Consider the following 12,543-nt stretch of genomic DNA (forward strand, 5'->3'; position numbering starts at 1 on the left):
GAGGATATATTCTTATTATTTATCCAGGGAAAAATAGTGAGCACAAAGTGAAATTCAATTACCCTCCATGCCTGGTGAAATCCGGTTCAGCCTCTGCCTACAGTTATTCGTATCACAAGTGCTTGTCTTTATTTGGAATATAAAGCAGGACACAGTTCCCACCTTCTCAATTATTTCTCATTGAAGGTGGAAGAATCTTTGGAATTCCTTTCTTCTGAACAATTTGTTCTTAGAGGAAAGAGGAAATACCACACAACTCTGCCCAGGTTGCAGACCCCATTTAGGGATTCTCCTGAGGACAAAAGTGCATCAACTTGAGTTCACTCCACCACTGTGAGTCGATTATTCTCAACCTGCTCAGGAGTGTTTAAATGCCCTCTACCCACCAGCATTATTTCCGTCTAGGCCTATGAACATAGACGCTGCATATTAAGCACCAAACACATTACAGGACATTTGGATTTTAAATTTTCATTGAGCCAGGACCCCCCTCTTCATTTGTGAATTTAAGAGTCAAACATTCATTGAGTTCCTACCTTGTGCAGCTCAGCAATCTCTCCAATGTAAAGCCCTGAGCTTCCCTTCATTAAATAGCTGAACCCCTAATGATATGTTAGGCACTGCCCTAGGTGCTGAATATCCAGTGGAGAACTAAACCAAACCTGGACCATCCAGTCGTGGTGGTTACAGTCTACCAGAGAAGAAAGACATTAACCAAACAAGCACATACCTATTAAATTACATACTGAAATATGCACCACAGATAAAAAGCACAAGGAACTACAAGAGGACAGGCAGGGGTCCTGACCTCTCTAGGACTACAGTGAGGATGAATGTATGAGTAACTTTTGAACAATAAACTCTATATAAGTATCAGCCAATTGCATTCTCACATAACTATTGATAGGCAGATCCTGAACTTGACACACATTCTCTGACTTAATCCCCAGACTCTCATCCACCACCTTAAACTCTGTCTCTCTCCTAACCTTTGAATGTGCCAGCTCTGTCTCCTGAGGTGGCTATTCTATCAGGGCTAAAGCAGTGGCACTGGAACTTTTGGGGACAATCTTCTTTAATACAAGGGTGCAAACAGGAAAGAACTGATGGTCCTCTGCTGAAAGAGAGACAGAAATACAAGCCTTTCCACTTAATTTTCAAATTTCCAGCAGTATTGTTGCAGTAATTTGGATTCATTCTGCAGCAGAGACATCTTACTTTTTCCCTTTCCAATGACTCTTTACATTTCTATGGTCACACTGTCTTTTATGACATAAAAAAATTTAAATTGTGGCATTTGTTCAATGTTGAGTTCTGGTTTTGTTTTGTTCCTTTCAAATTTATCTTTCTTGTAAGTCAAAGAATACAGAATTATTGAATTCATTTCTATTACCATGTTTGCTGTTTGAATGAAGTTATTTAATTGGTACCAAAAGAAATGTGGGTCTGTTGCTATCTACTCATGAAAGAGATTCACAAATGAACTTCCCCAATCTGTATCAGGCAGAAGCTACACCAGAAATGCAGCTCTGCTCTTTAAGAAGAATAAAAGAAGAATAATCTCACCAGACTCTCATTATTAGTGCTCAGCTCTGGGTCCTACCAATTAAACATTTCTAAACTTGTGGGATAAGAAGGATTGGCCCCAGTGTCCCCTGCCCTTTGAAAATACAGTGGTTCTGAGTGGGGCTGGGTGGGGGACTTGTATTAGTCCATTTTCACACTGCTATAAAGGAATACCCCAGACTTCATAATTTATAAAGGAAAGAGGTTTAATTGACTCACAGTTCCACATTGCTGGGGATGCCCTAGGAAACTTGCAATCATGGCAGAAGACAAAGGGGAAGCAGGCACCTTCTTCACAAGGCAGCAGGAAAAAGAGAGGGTGAAGGAGGAACTTCCAAACATTTATAGAACCATCAGGTCTCGTGAGAACTCACTCACTATCATGAGAAACAGATGGGGGAAACCAACCCCATGATCCAATCACCTCCCACCAGGTCCCTCCTTTGACACATGGGGATTACAATTTGAGATGAGACTTCAGTAGGGACACAGAGCCAAACCATATCATTCTGGCCCTAGCCCCTCCCAAATCTCTTGTCCTTTTTACATTTCAAAACCAATAATGCCTTCCCAACAGTCCCTGAAAGTCTTAATTCATTTCACCATTAACTCAAAAGTCAAAGTCCAAAGTCTCACCTGAGACAAGGCATGAGCCTTTTGCCTATATGCCTGTAAAATCGAAAGCAAGTTAGTTACTTCCAAGATACAATGGGGGTACAGGCATTGCATAAATGCTCACATTCCAAATGGGAGAAATTGGCCAAAACAAAGGGGCTACAGGCCCCATGAAATCAGAAATCCAGCAGGGCAGTCATTCAATCTTAAAGCTCCAAAATGATATCCTTTGACTCCATGTCTCACATCTGGAGCACACTGATGCAACGTGTGGCCCCCACAGCCTTGGGCAGCTCCTTTACAGGCTGGCATTGAATGCCTTTTCCAGGTGCACAGTGCAATCTGTCAGTGCATCTACTATTCTGGGGGCTGGAGGACAGTGGCTGTCTTCTCACAGCTCCATTAGGCAGTGCCCCAGTGAGGATTCTGTGCTGGGGCTCCAACCCCACATTTCCCTTTTGTACTACCCTAGCAGAGGTTCTCCATGAGGGCTCCACCCCTGCAGCAGACTTCTGCAAGGACATCCAGGCATTTCCATACATCCTCTAGGCATTCCTTACATCCTCTAGGCCCACTAAAGCATTTTCCCCTCCTATGCCTCCAGGCCTGTGATAGAAGGGGTTGCCTTGAAGATCTCTGACATGCCTTGGAGACATTTTCCTCCATGTCTTGGTGATTAACATTCAGCTCCTTGTTACTTTTGCAAATTTTTGCAGCTGGCTTGAATTTCTCCCCAGAAAATGGGGTTTTCTTTTCTACTGCATCATCAGGCTGCAAATTTTCCAAACTTTTATGCTCTGCTTCCCTTGTAAACATAAGTTCCTCATCTCCATCTGATACCACCTCAGCCTGGACTTCGTTGTTCATATCACTAACAGCATTTTGGTCAAAACCATTTAACAAGTCTCCAGGAAGTTCCAAACTTTCCCACGTCCTCCTGTCTTTTTCTGAGCCCTCCAAACTGTTCCAACACCTGCTTGTTCCAAAGTGGCCTCCACGTTTTCAGGTTATCTTTATGGCAGTACCACACTCTTGATACCCGTTATATTACTCATTTTCACACTGCTATAAAATACCCAAAACTGGGTAATTTATAAAGGAAAGAGGTTTACTTGAACCACAATCCTGCATTGCTGGGAAGGCCACAAGAAAGTTACAATCATGGGAGAAGGTAAAGTGGAAGCAAGCACCTTCTTCACAAGGTGGCAGGAGAGAGACAGAGAGAGATCAAAGGAGGAACTGCCAAACACTTACAAAACCATCAGATTTTGTAAGAAGTCACTCACTATCATGAGAACCACATGGAGAAACCACCCCCATGATCTGATCGTCTCCCACCTGGTCCTGCTCTTGACACATAGAGATGACAATTTGAGATGAGATTTGGGTGGAGAGACAGAGCAAAATCATAAAAATCCTCATTAGAGAGACTGCCCTCCAGGGTCTTTCTGACCTAGGGGCTCTGCTCCCCCATTTCCTCCTCTGCTCTCACCAGGTCTGTCATCTTCATTGTTGACATCTTGTGATACAAAGACCAAAGAGGCCTTGATGTTTTTAGACTTCCAGGATGGAGGGATGAAAGAGACAGACTCACTCAGCCACGTTCCTCTGCCTTTCCCGCTGTGTTCATTTCGTTTCTGGATCACAAGATACCCTGACAGCTCAAGTCAGTGCCTGGGAAAGTCATTTGATGGGGCTCAGTATTTTGACATGTTCAAGTTTGAATCTGTCTACGAGGAGAATGAAGGATCCCTGTCAGGGTTCTGCAGTAGCCAGAAGTTCCTTATGTTTTCCTTGTACGTGTGCATGTGCATATGTGTACATGTGTACGTGTGTGTGTAAATATTAATTTTTGAGTGACTACTATTGCTAGTTATTGAGTGAAGCAGTTTGCATGGATTGTCTCAATCCTTCAAAACCCTTAGAGGTAAGAAGAATTACATCATCATTTATAGGTGGGGACCCAAAATTCAGAGAGGTTATCACACCCTGGATCCTATAACACCTATGAACATTGTCATGGTTCAGAACCCAGGTTTTCACGGACACCACTGTATTCTCTCCCCCTCCCTTTCTCTCTTTCTTTCTTTCTCATTATGGCCAGTCTCTCTCCCTGAAAAGCTGTATTTTCGACCCTATTTTTTTCTCCTAAGAGAGGTTAGTTCCCCTCCCCCAGTGCCATCCTAAATTCTAAGCCTATGGTTTTAACAGATGAGAAGGAAACAGGCAACTCAGCCCAGTGAGGCCTGGAATAGTACCAGGGACATGGCTGCCCAGGAGTCCTGGAGCATAGCCAGGGCTGAAGCTGAATACAAGCTAAGCACCACAGGTGGGGTGGGATCTGAGAAGCCCCTGAGCTGTGTGAACAGATTTTATTGTTCTCACATCCTGGGCCTCTCCCTTCTGCATCCCAGAGGAGAGATTTAATTTTCTCAGCAGCTACTGCTGCCGCCAGCATTAGTTCTGCAGTTGCACATCTGGTCCCTTCCAGTGCCCTTTGCAGAGCTGTGATGTGTCTTTCATTTGAGCACATGGGCCTAGGGCATCCAGCTATGGAGACACATGGAGGAGACAGGGGCAAAAAGGAGTGGACACAAAGAAATTCTAGGGCAAGTCCAAAGCCCTAAATTGGAATCAGAAGCAGAATGACTAGTTAGCAATTTGGGAAGAAAAACAAACAAATAAAAGTTGGATATTTTTCTCATTCCTTATAGAAATATAATTTCTACTGGATTAAAAATTAAACGTAAAATGCAAAATGATAAAAGTACAAGAGGAGAACAGGGACAGATTTAGCCAAAGGTCAGGCTTGGTAGCTCACACCTGTACTTGGTAGCTCACTCCCAGCACTTTGGGAGGCTAAGGTAGGCAGATCACAAGGTCAAGAGAGCGAGACCTTCCTGGCCAACATGGTGAAACCCCATCCCTACTAAAAATTAGCTGGGCTTGGTGGCAGGCGCCTGTAGTCCCAGCTACCCTGGAGGCTGAGGCAGGAGAATCGCTTGAACCCAGGAGGCAGAGGTTGCGGTGAGCCAAGATCTCACCATTGCACTTCAGCCAGGTGACAAAGAGAGACTCCCAAAAAAAAAAAAAAAAAAAAAAAAAAAACACACACACACACAAAAGTCTCAAATCAAAACGGAGGAAAGATTGATAGGATTCACCACATAATCTCAGGTATCAAGTCATCATCCTTTGACAGAAATGAAAAGATATAGAATAAAGAAAGAAGAATAAAATGTTAACAGTAGAAATTAGGTGCTGGTAGGTATATGGGTCTTCACTAAAAACTTATTTCAATTTTTCTGCATATTTGAAAAGTTTCATTATAAGTAGTTAGATACAATTATATAGGGTGAGCAGCCATGCGTAAAATTGGTTCAACATGTGACCACAGATATTTTTTCTCATAGAGCACATGCGACATTTTATTCAATTATTAATTTACTATCATTATTAGTCTTCAGCCACACAATTTTTTTTCCACCAAAGTGGAGGTTATTAGCAGGTCATTTGCTTCACTCTCCTAGTCATTTAGGAAAAAGGGTAGAATTTGGTGGAACAGAAACTAAGCTTTTTTATCTATCTCCCCATTCTCAAAAACAAGGCAGGATGCACCCCTCTTTCCGTGAGAAACTGAAACCCATTAATCCGAAATTAGATTTGCTGTTCAGAAGTTATTCTATGAAAAAGATACTTGCTCAGGCATGTTTATGGCAGTACAATTCACGATTGCAAAAATGTGAAACCAACCCAAATGCCCATTAATCAACGAGTGGATAAAGAAACTGTTGTGTGTGTGTGTCTATAATATATAATATATATATGATGGAATACAACTCAGCCACAGAAAAAGAATGAATTAATGGCATTTGCATCTACCTGGATGAGATTGGAGACTATCATTCTAAGTGAAGTAACTCAAGAATGGAAAACCAAACATCATTTGTTCTCACTTATAAGTGGTAGCTAAGCTAGGAGTATGCAAAAGCACAAGAATGACATGATGGACTTTGGGGACTCAGGGGGAAAGGGTGGGAAGGGGGTGAGGGATAAAAGATGACAAATTGGGTTCAGTGTATACCGCTTGGGAGATGGGTGCACCAAAATCTCACAAATCACCACTAAAGAGCTTACTCATGTATCAAATAACACCTGTTCCCCCAAAAACCTATGAAAATAATTTTTAAAATGATAGAAGATTTTGAGTAGCAGGAGCCAACAGGGAGGCTTTGTTCTTCTCTGTAGTTTTAGTCCTCCTCCTGATTTGTCAGGACAGAAAGTGTCTCTGCCATGGCTGAACCCTCTGGTCCCCTCAGGAAGCAAGAAGGTGTCCAGAAAACGCTACAGGCAGAAATCTGAGCCCCAGCCCTACCTGGCAATGATAGGAGGTAGGCCAATAACACCTATGATAGCTAAAAATCCAGGAGAGACACTCCCAATGCTGGGGAAAGCTCAAGTGGGATCCGGAGCCCAACAGAACTGCGCAATCTCCTGGTTTCCCTTATTTATCTATTAAAAAGCAAAGGTTTTTGATAACTACGCCTCATACTTTTATCTTTAGTATGTAGATATCTGCATTTCCCACTAACAGCTTCATATAAAATAGCAAAGCATTGATAGATGTAGAAGCATATGAAATTCACCAGGGGTAAAGTCACCGCATCCTGGAAGAGGTTTTGGAGAGTATTCACACCATTGTGTTTCAGGAAGTTCTAGACTCTTGAGAACTGAGCAGTCTCCAGGAAGGTCCACACCCTGCTCCCCCTCCTCTCCCTCCAGCTCTTTGAAGCTGGAGAAGTGTGAAGAAAACCCCTCCCTCCCTTTGCTCCACTTTCAGGTGATTTTGTGAGGACCAAATACTTGGAGCCTTGGCAGCCACCTTCTGCCAATGAGGGAAGACCAAAAGGATCACAGAGAAGCCTTTCCAGAGCTCTGACTGGAGTCAATGAACCCATCCTAGAAACACCTTTTGCTTGTCGGGTGAGAAGTTTCCTGGTGATTAGGCTACATCCACTCAGGTATAGCACACAAACAGATGGAATTACTGATTAGTGAGGAGGCAACGTGCAAACTAATAATTACTGCACAGGCTGTAAGTGCTCTGGTGGAAGTAAGTCTAAGGTGATGGGGAACATTTAATTCAAACTTAGGGGGTCAAGGAAGCCTTCCCAGAGGAGGTAAGCGCTGAGCTGTGAAACACACGATGAGCAAGAGTCATCTCCACAAGGCAGGAGGTAGGGGACCTGAGACCACCTGCCCAGGGTTGAAAGAGAGACAGAACATGCCGGTGTGGCTGCTGGGGAAGGAGCATCTAACATAAGATGAGGATGGAGAGGTGGGCAGGGGCCAGGCCAACTAAGAGAAATGGAGAGCCACGGAAGGATTTTTAACAGAAAATTAGATCTGTAATTCAGAATAATCACAGTGAGTACTATTGAATTGCTGACTGGATACAATAAGAGAATACTAATAGCTAATGTTTATACAACACTACGTGACAGGCTCTAGGCACTTTAGAGGCATTAGAACATTGGATTACTTAATCCATATATTTTTCTCTCTTATATATATATTAACAATAGTAGTAGTTAATATATATGATTAATAACAATAGTAATTATGTGAGACAGATATATATCATATATATTAGTAATTACATGAGAGATTATATATATTATATACATCTCTCACATAACTATTGTTAGCAATCATAAATGTTAACTATTACTATTATTACATAGTATATATATCTCACATGATTATGCTTGTATATTTACAAGTATATATGGTTAGGGGCACATTGGGGATGTCTCATCTCCATATCTCATATTCATCTTGTTGTATGTGTGTATAGATAGATAGAAGATATATAGATAAATATCTCACGTGATTATATATATATATATATATATATACACATACACTCACAGGTGTCCCACAGCCCATAGCAAATATAGGGAGAGGTATATATAATATGTATCTCTCTCACATGATTACTATTGTTATCCCCACTTACAGATAAGGAAACCGAGTAAAGTGGACAAACAAGGATCTGTAGCCCCACTGCCTGCCTGAGCCTGAATGCCGCATGACACTTGGAGGAACAGCTGTGGCTGGAGGCTAATTTCCTGTTTGCACTTTGAAGGCTGCTCTCCCTGGTCAGAGACTCCGATGGGACACAAGTGTGGAGCCTGTGAGTCCTGACGCAGACTTTTACTTGGCAAAGGTTCAGGAAAAGCAAGTGGCTGATTAGAAGATACACGATTTCTACTGAGGGCCAGGCAAAAGGCAAGTATCTCACGTATGAACTGAGTTTGCTCTTTTGATCCTGAGAATAGCTCTGTCGAGTTGGGGAGGTGCTCTGGACATTTTACAGATGACAAAACTGAGACCCAGAGAAGTTAAGTGACTCACCCAGGGTCCCAGTGTTACTAGAAGGTGTGCAGTGGTCTTCCAGGGAAGACCCTCTTGTATCAGAAGGGAGAGATGATCAGTTCGGAAGGCCCTAGAAAAGACGAGGTCATTTGAAAGTGATAGCAGTTCCTCTGGGGGCGATCCTGGAGCAGAAAGTGCCACATGTCAAGGCACCGACGTAGAAAGGGTCTCCCTATCTCAGAGCCCACCTGGTCTCTTCCTTCTCAAGGTGGCTCCTCTCTCTCTCTCTGCCTCTACCCCTTGTCCTAGCCTAGTATGGGTGCAGGTCCCAGGTTCTGTGACATCACAGTTCAGGGCCCACAGCCCAATCTTGGTTCGTGCCATTGAGAGTATCTGATTGGCCACTGGTTAGCCAATGGTAGGACAAACTTTGGAGCGGGCTATCAATGTTGGAACAATCAGTACTGAAGGAGTTGAAGAGGATGGGCAAACCACGGCTTCTCCTTCTGGAAACGGAGCTCGTCTCCAAAGAAGACTGGTTCGTTTTCTACTACGGACAATGTGGATGCTAGTTATCTCCTGCTCACAGGTTCAGCACATGTTACAGAAGAGCGTTTTTCTTTGGAGATTATTCGCAGGTGTCCCACAGCCCATAGCAAATATAGGGCATATTAAGTTCAAATAAATATAAATATGTGCAAATATGTGAGTATATTGACATAAATGCTGCATTTATATTCATATACTATATTAAATGTATTAAATAGATTTTCATATATTTACATTATGTATACATATTTCAAGCTCTATTGTATATATGAATTTATTATATATTAAATGTATCCTATATAAATATGAATATATGAATTCAATATATTTCAATTAGTTGTCCATATCTAAAGAGATTTCACATAATAATTCATGTTTTAAGGTATTTTTTAAAATGAAAATCAATGTGCCATAGCAGTAGGTAACATCCATGTAGCATTTCCAATGTGTTACCCCTGTTTTAAATGATTTCTCTGCATTAATGTATTTAATCCTGGACTCAACACTCATCATGAGGCTGACACTGTTAGTTTTTCTATTTTACAAATCAGAAAACAGACCCTGATAAATTTAGCTGACTGGGCCAAGATCCTACAGCTAGTTAGTGGCCCTGCTGGGATTAGCAGCTGCAGTGTGGCTCTGGAGCTCTGCCTGTCAGCACCTAGGGGCGGTGACCTTTGGGACAGGTGGCTCTGGCTGCCATGGGCAGTAGGTGGCTGAGGCTGAGTGTCCCTGAGAAGCTGAGTTTTGGCTGGTAACTTTGCTCCAGTGCCAACAAGCCAAGACACGCTTCCACGCTGCCCGCCTAACTCCTGTGGGCTTTTGCATTTGTTATTCTGATAGGTTATAGGGCTTGAAAATTTCCTATAGGAGCTGCACTTGGAGTTTTAAAATACATTTCATTTCTAAATTTGAATGTAAATGAACTCATCAACAAAAGGAAAACTAGAACTAAAGTTTGGATAGAGAAAGCCCCGGTTGTGGCTATAAATTCTATATGTTGTCAATGGTATAGTTCAGGTTTCTTCAAGTAGATTGAGCCCTGAGAATCTGTCTGTTGTATTTCCCCCTGGTGAATCAGTCAGACAAACGGGGGCACCTCAATTCAGAAAAAAACTGCCCAGCTGTGACATTTGTCACTGCAGAGGCCCGGCTCATCGGTCAGTCCCTTGTCCCTGGGCTGACAGCTCTGTGTTCCCCTGTGACCCCGCTGCTGTCTGGCCACCTCCTCTCCTGACTGATGCGGAAACCTTGCACGTGTGGAAACAGCCTGTAGCCTTCAGGAGGCTGAGGAGAAGGGAGGAACTAGCAGCCCCAGTCAAGTCTAGCACAGCCACCTCCTGGTGGCTGTCCTCAGCCCCCACTCCAGGAACAAACGTGGGCAGCTGGGCAAAGACAAGTGAGCAGAGCTTGGCCTGCAGTGATGGCTGTTTCCCCTAGAAAGGTCAGAAGCGTGGAGAAGCCGCTCAGCCTTCCTGAAGTGGGCATGACTCCCTGTGTCGTATCCACTAACAATGCCCATATTTCACCAGCAAGGCCTGGACAGTTTGCCATTGATGAATGTCAGGTAGAATCTCCCATCGACTCCTCTTGTCTTCTGGCATTGAGTGGCCAATCTCTTCCTTTTATCAGTCATATCAGGTGTCCCCTGATGGATGCACAGGGAGATGGAAGGTTTTGGGTTTCGTGCTGTGGCGATGAGGACCTGGCTCACACAGTTATGGAGAGGAGATATCCCACAATGTGCCTCCGACCACCTGGAGACCCAGGCAAGCTGGTGGTGTAATTCAGTCTGAGCTCAAAGGCCTGAGAACCGGTGGGGACTGATGGTACAAATCCCAGTCTCATGGCAGGATGAGATGAGATGAGGTGTCTGAGGTCAAGCAATGAGGCAGAAAAAAATAAATAAACAAGGGGGAAAAATTCTCGTTTCTCCACCTTTTGTTCCATTCGGGCCCTCAGTGGATTGGTTGGTGCCCGCACGCTTTGGGGAAGGGGAAATATTGCACTTCACTGAGTCCACCAATTCATATGCTAATCTCGTCGGCAAATATCCTGACAGATACACTCAGAAATGATGTTTGATAGGAGCACCTCAGGGCCCAGTCGAACTGGCATATACATTAACTATCACACTCTAATCAACCCTTTTCACCTGAGGAAAGTTTTCAGGTTTTTGAGTCAGAAGGGACAATTGTGTCCTTGAAGACAGCAGGTAATTTCCTTACACAGTTTGTCTCCCGTAATGACATTTCCTGTCCAACTCGTGATTTTATTTTTCAAATAATGTACTCAATACGGGGAAAAAAATACTGTGGGAAATGACAGTCAACCACAAACAGCAATTATAAATCTTTTGTGCATTTTTTCTTACTTGAAAATATTAAAACCATCAGAGAATACAGAAAGCACTACACATCAACCCAGTATCTGCGGTCATTGAGACAAGTGGTGTATTTAGATGCAACAGTGAAGCATCCAACACCTTCCATTGGGCCCTGATGAGCACCAGCCACTCACCAGCCCAGGGGCAGGAGTCCCTGGGCATAAAACCTGTCCCTGCAGTGATTAATAACCATGACTGCAGACAGTTATTAGGAGACCTTAGTCATTTGCTGCATGATGGAGACGCCAAGTCTAAGGAAAGACATTTCTAAACTGCCTTTGAATGTTTTGCTAAACTCCGCTGAATTGAGGAAAAATCTGACATGCATAATCAATTCTTACAGACCCGAGAATAAGAAGAATTCAGTGACAAATGTATCGAGTGTGCCTGAGGAAACATCTATTTCATATCCACGAGACACCGTTCATTCTTATACTGCACAGCTTAGGCTAGGCAGGAGAGAGATGGATGTTGACTATTCTTGTAGTGGGAGAAGGTCACATGCTAGGCAAGTTATGCCCACCAAAGTCACCCATCCCCTGGATACAGAGTGCTGACATCCATCCCTAGACAGAAGGGCTTTGCCACATCAGTTTTTTCCAATTCAGATCCCTGGTGAAAGAATCATGGTGGGAGACGATAATCAGGCAACAAGTCATGACAAATGTACAGAATGAAAAACTCTGGACTGGCAGACGTCAAAGAGCATGCTAAGAGATAAAATTATAGTCATGTCTTACCTCCTTGCTAACTCCAGTCAAACTCCTTTAAAATATTCTGAGTTTAGGACATGTGGGACACTGGACTTCCAAGTCACAGATTGTCCACGTGATTCTTTTCAGGATCCGGTAGTGGTGGGTGGAGAGTTTCACAGGTTGTGGCTTTGCTAATAACTCTCTGATCACACTTCCCCTTGCCTGGTTTGCCACTTTGGAAGGGTCTTCAATGAGGCTTGCGTGGTTCTAGTTTCACATGAAGACAGAGCATATGGTCAACTCAAATGTGTATTTCTTTTGTTAGATAATTCACTCAGTAACCAGAGATGATCA

The 12,543-nt window shown here is 43.2% G+C and overlaps 1 long non-coding RNA gene across 3 annotated transcripts in view; it reads right to left on the reverse strand.

The window, feature by feature from the left end:
* Positions 1–8,876, reverse strand: part of LOC126930970 (uncharacterized) — an 88,970-nt gene extending 80,094 nt beyond the window's left edge. For all 3 annotated transcript variants that reach the window (XR_007717740.1, XR_007717738.1, XR_007717739.1), the window contains exon 1: positions 8,599–8,876. This is a non-coding gene — a long non-coding RNA (uncharacterized LOC126930970). The remainder of the gene's footprint in view (positions 1–8,598) is intronic.
* Positions 8,877–12,543: the final 3,667 nt, after the last annotated feature.

The sequence above is a fragment of the Macaca thibetana genome, chromosome 11 (genome assembly GCF_024542745.1).
Source record: "Macaca thibetana thibetana isolate TM-01 chromosome 11, ASM2454274v1, whole genome shotgun sequence".
NCBI lineage: Eukaryota > Metazoa > Chordata > Mammalia > Primates > Cercopithecidae > Macaca > Macaca thibetana.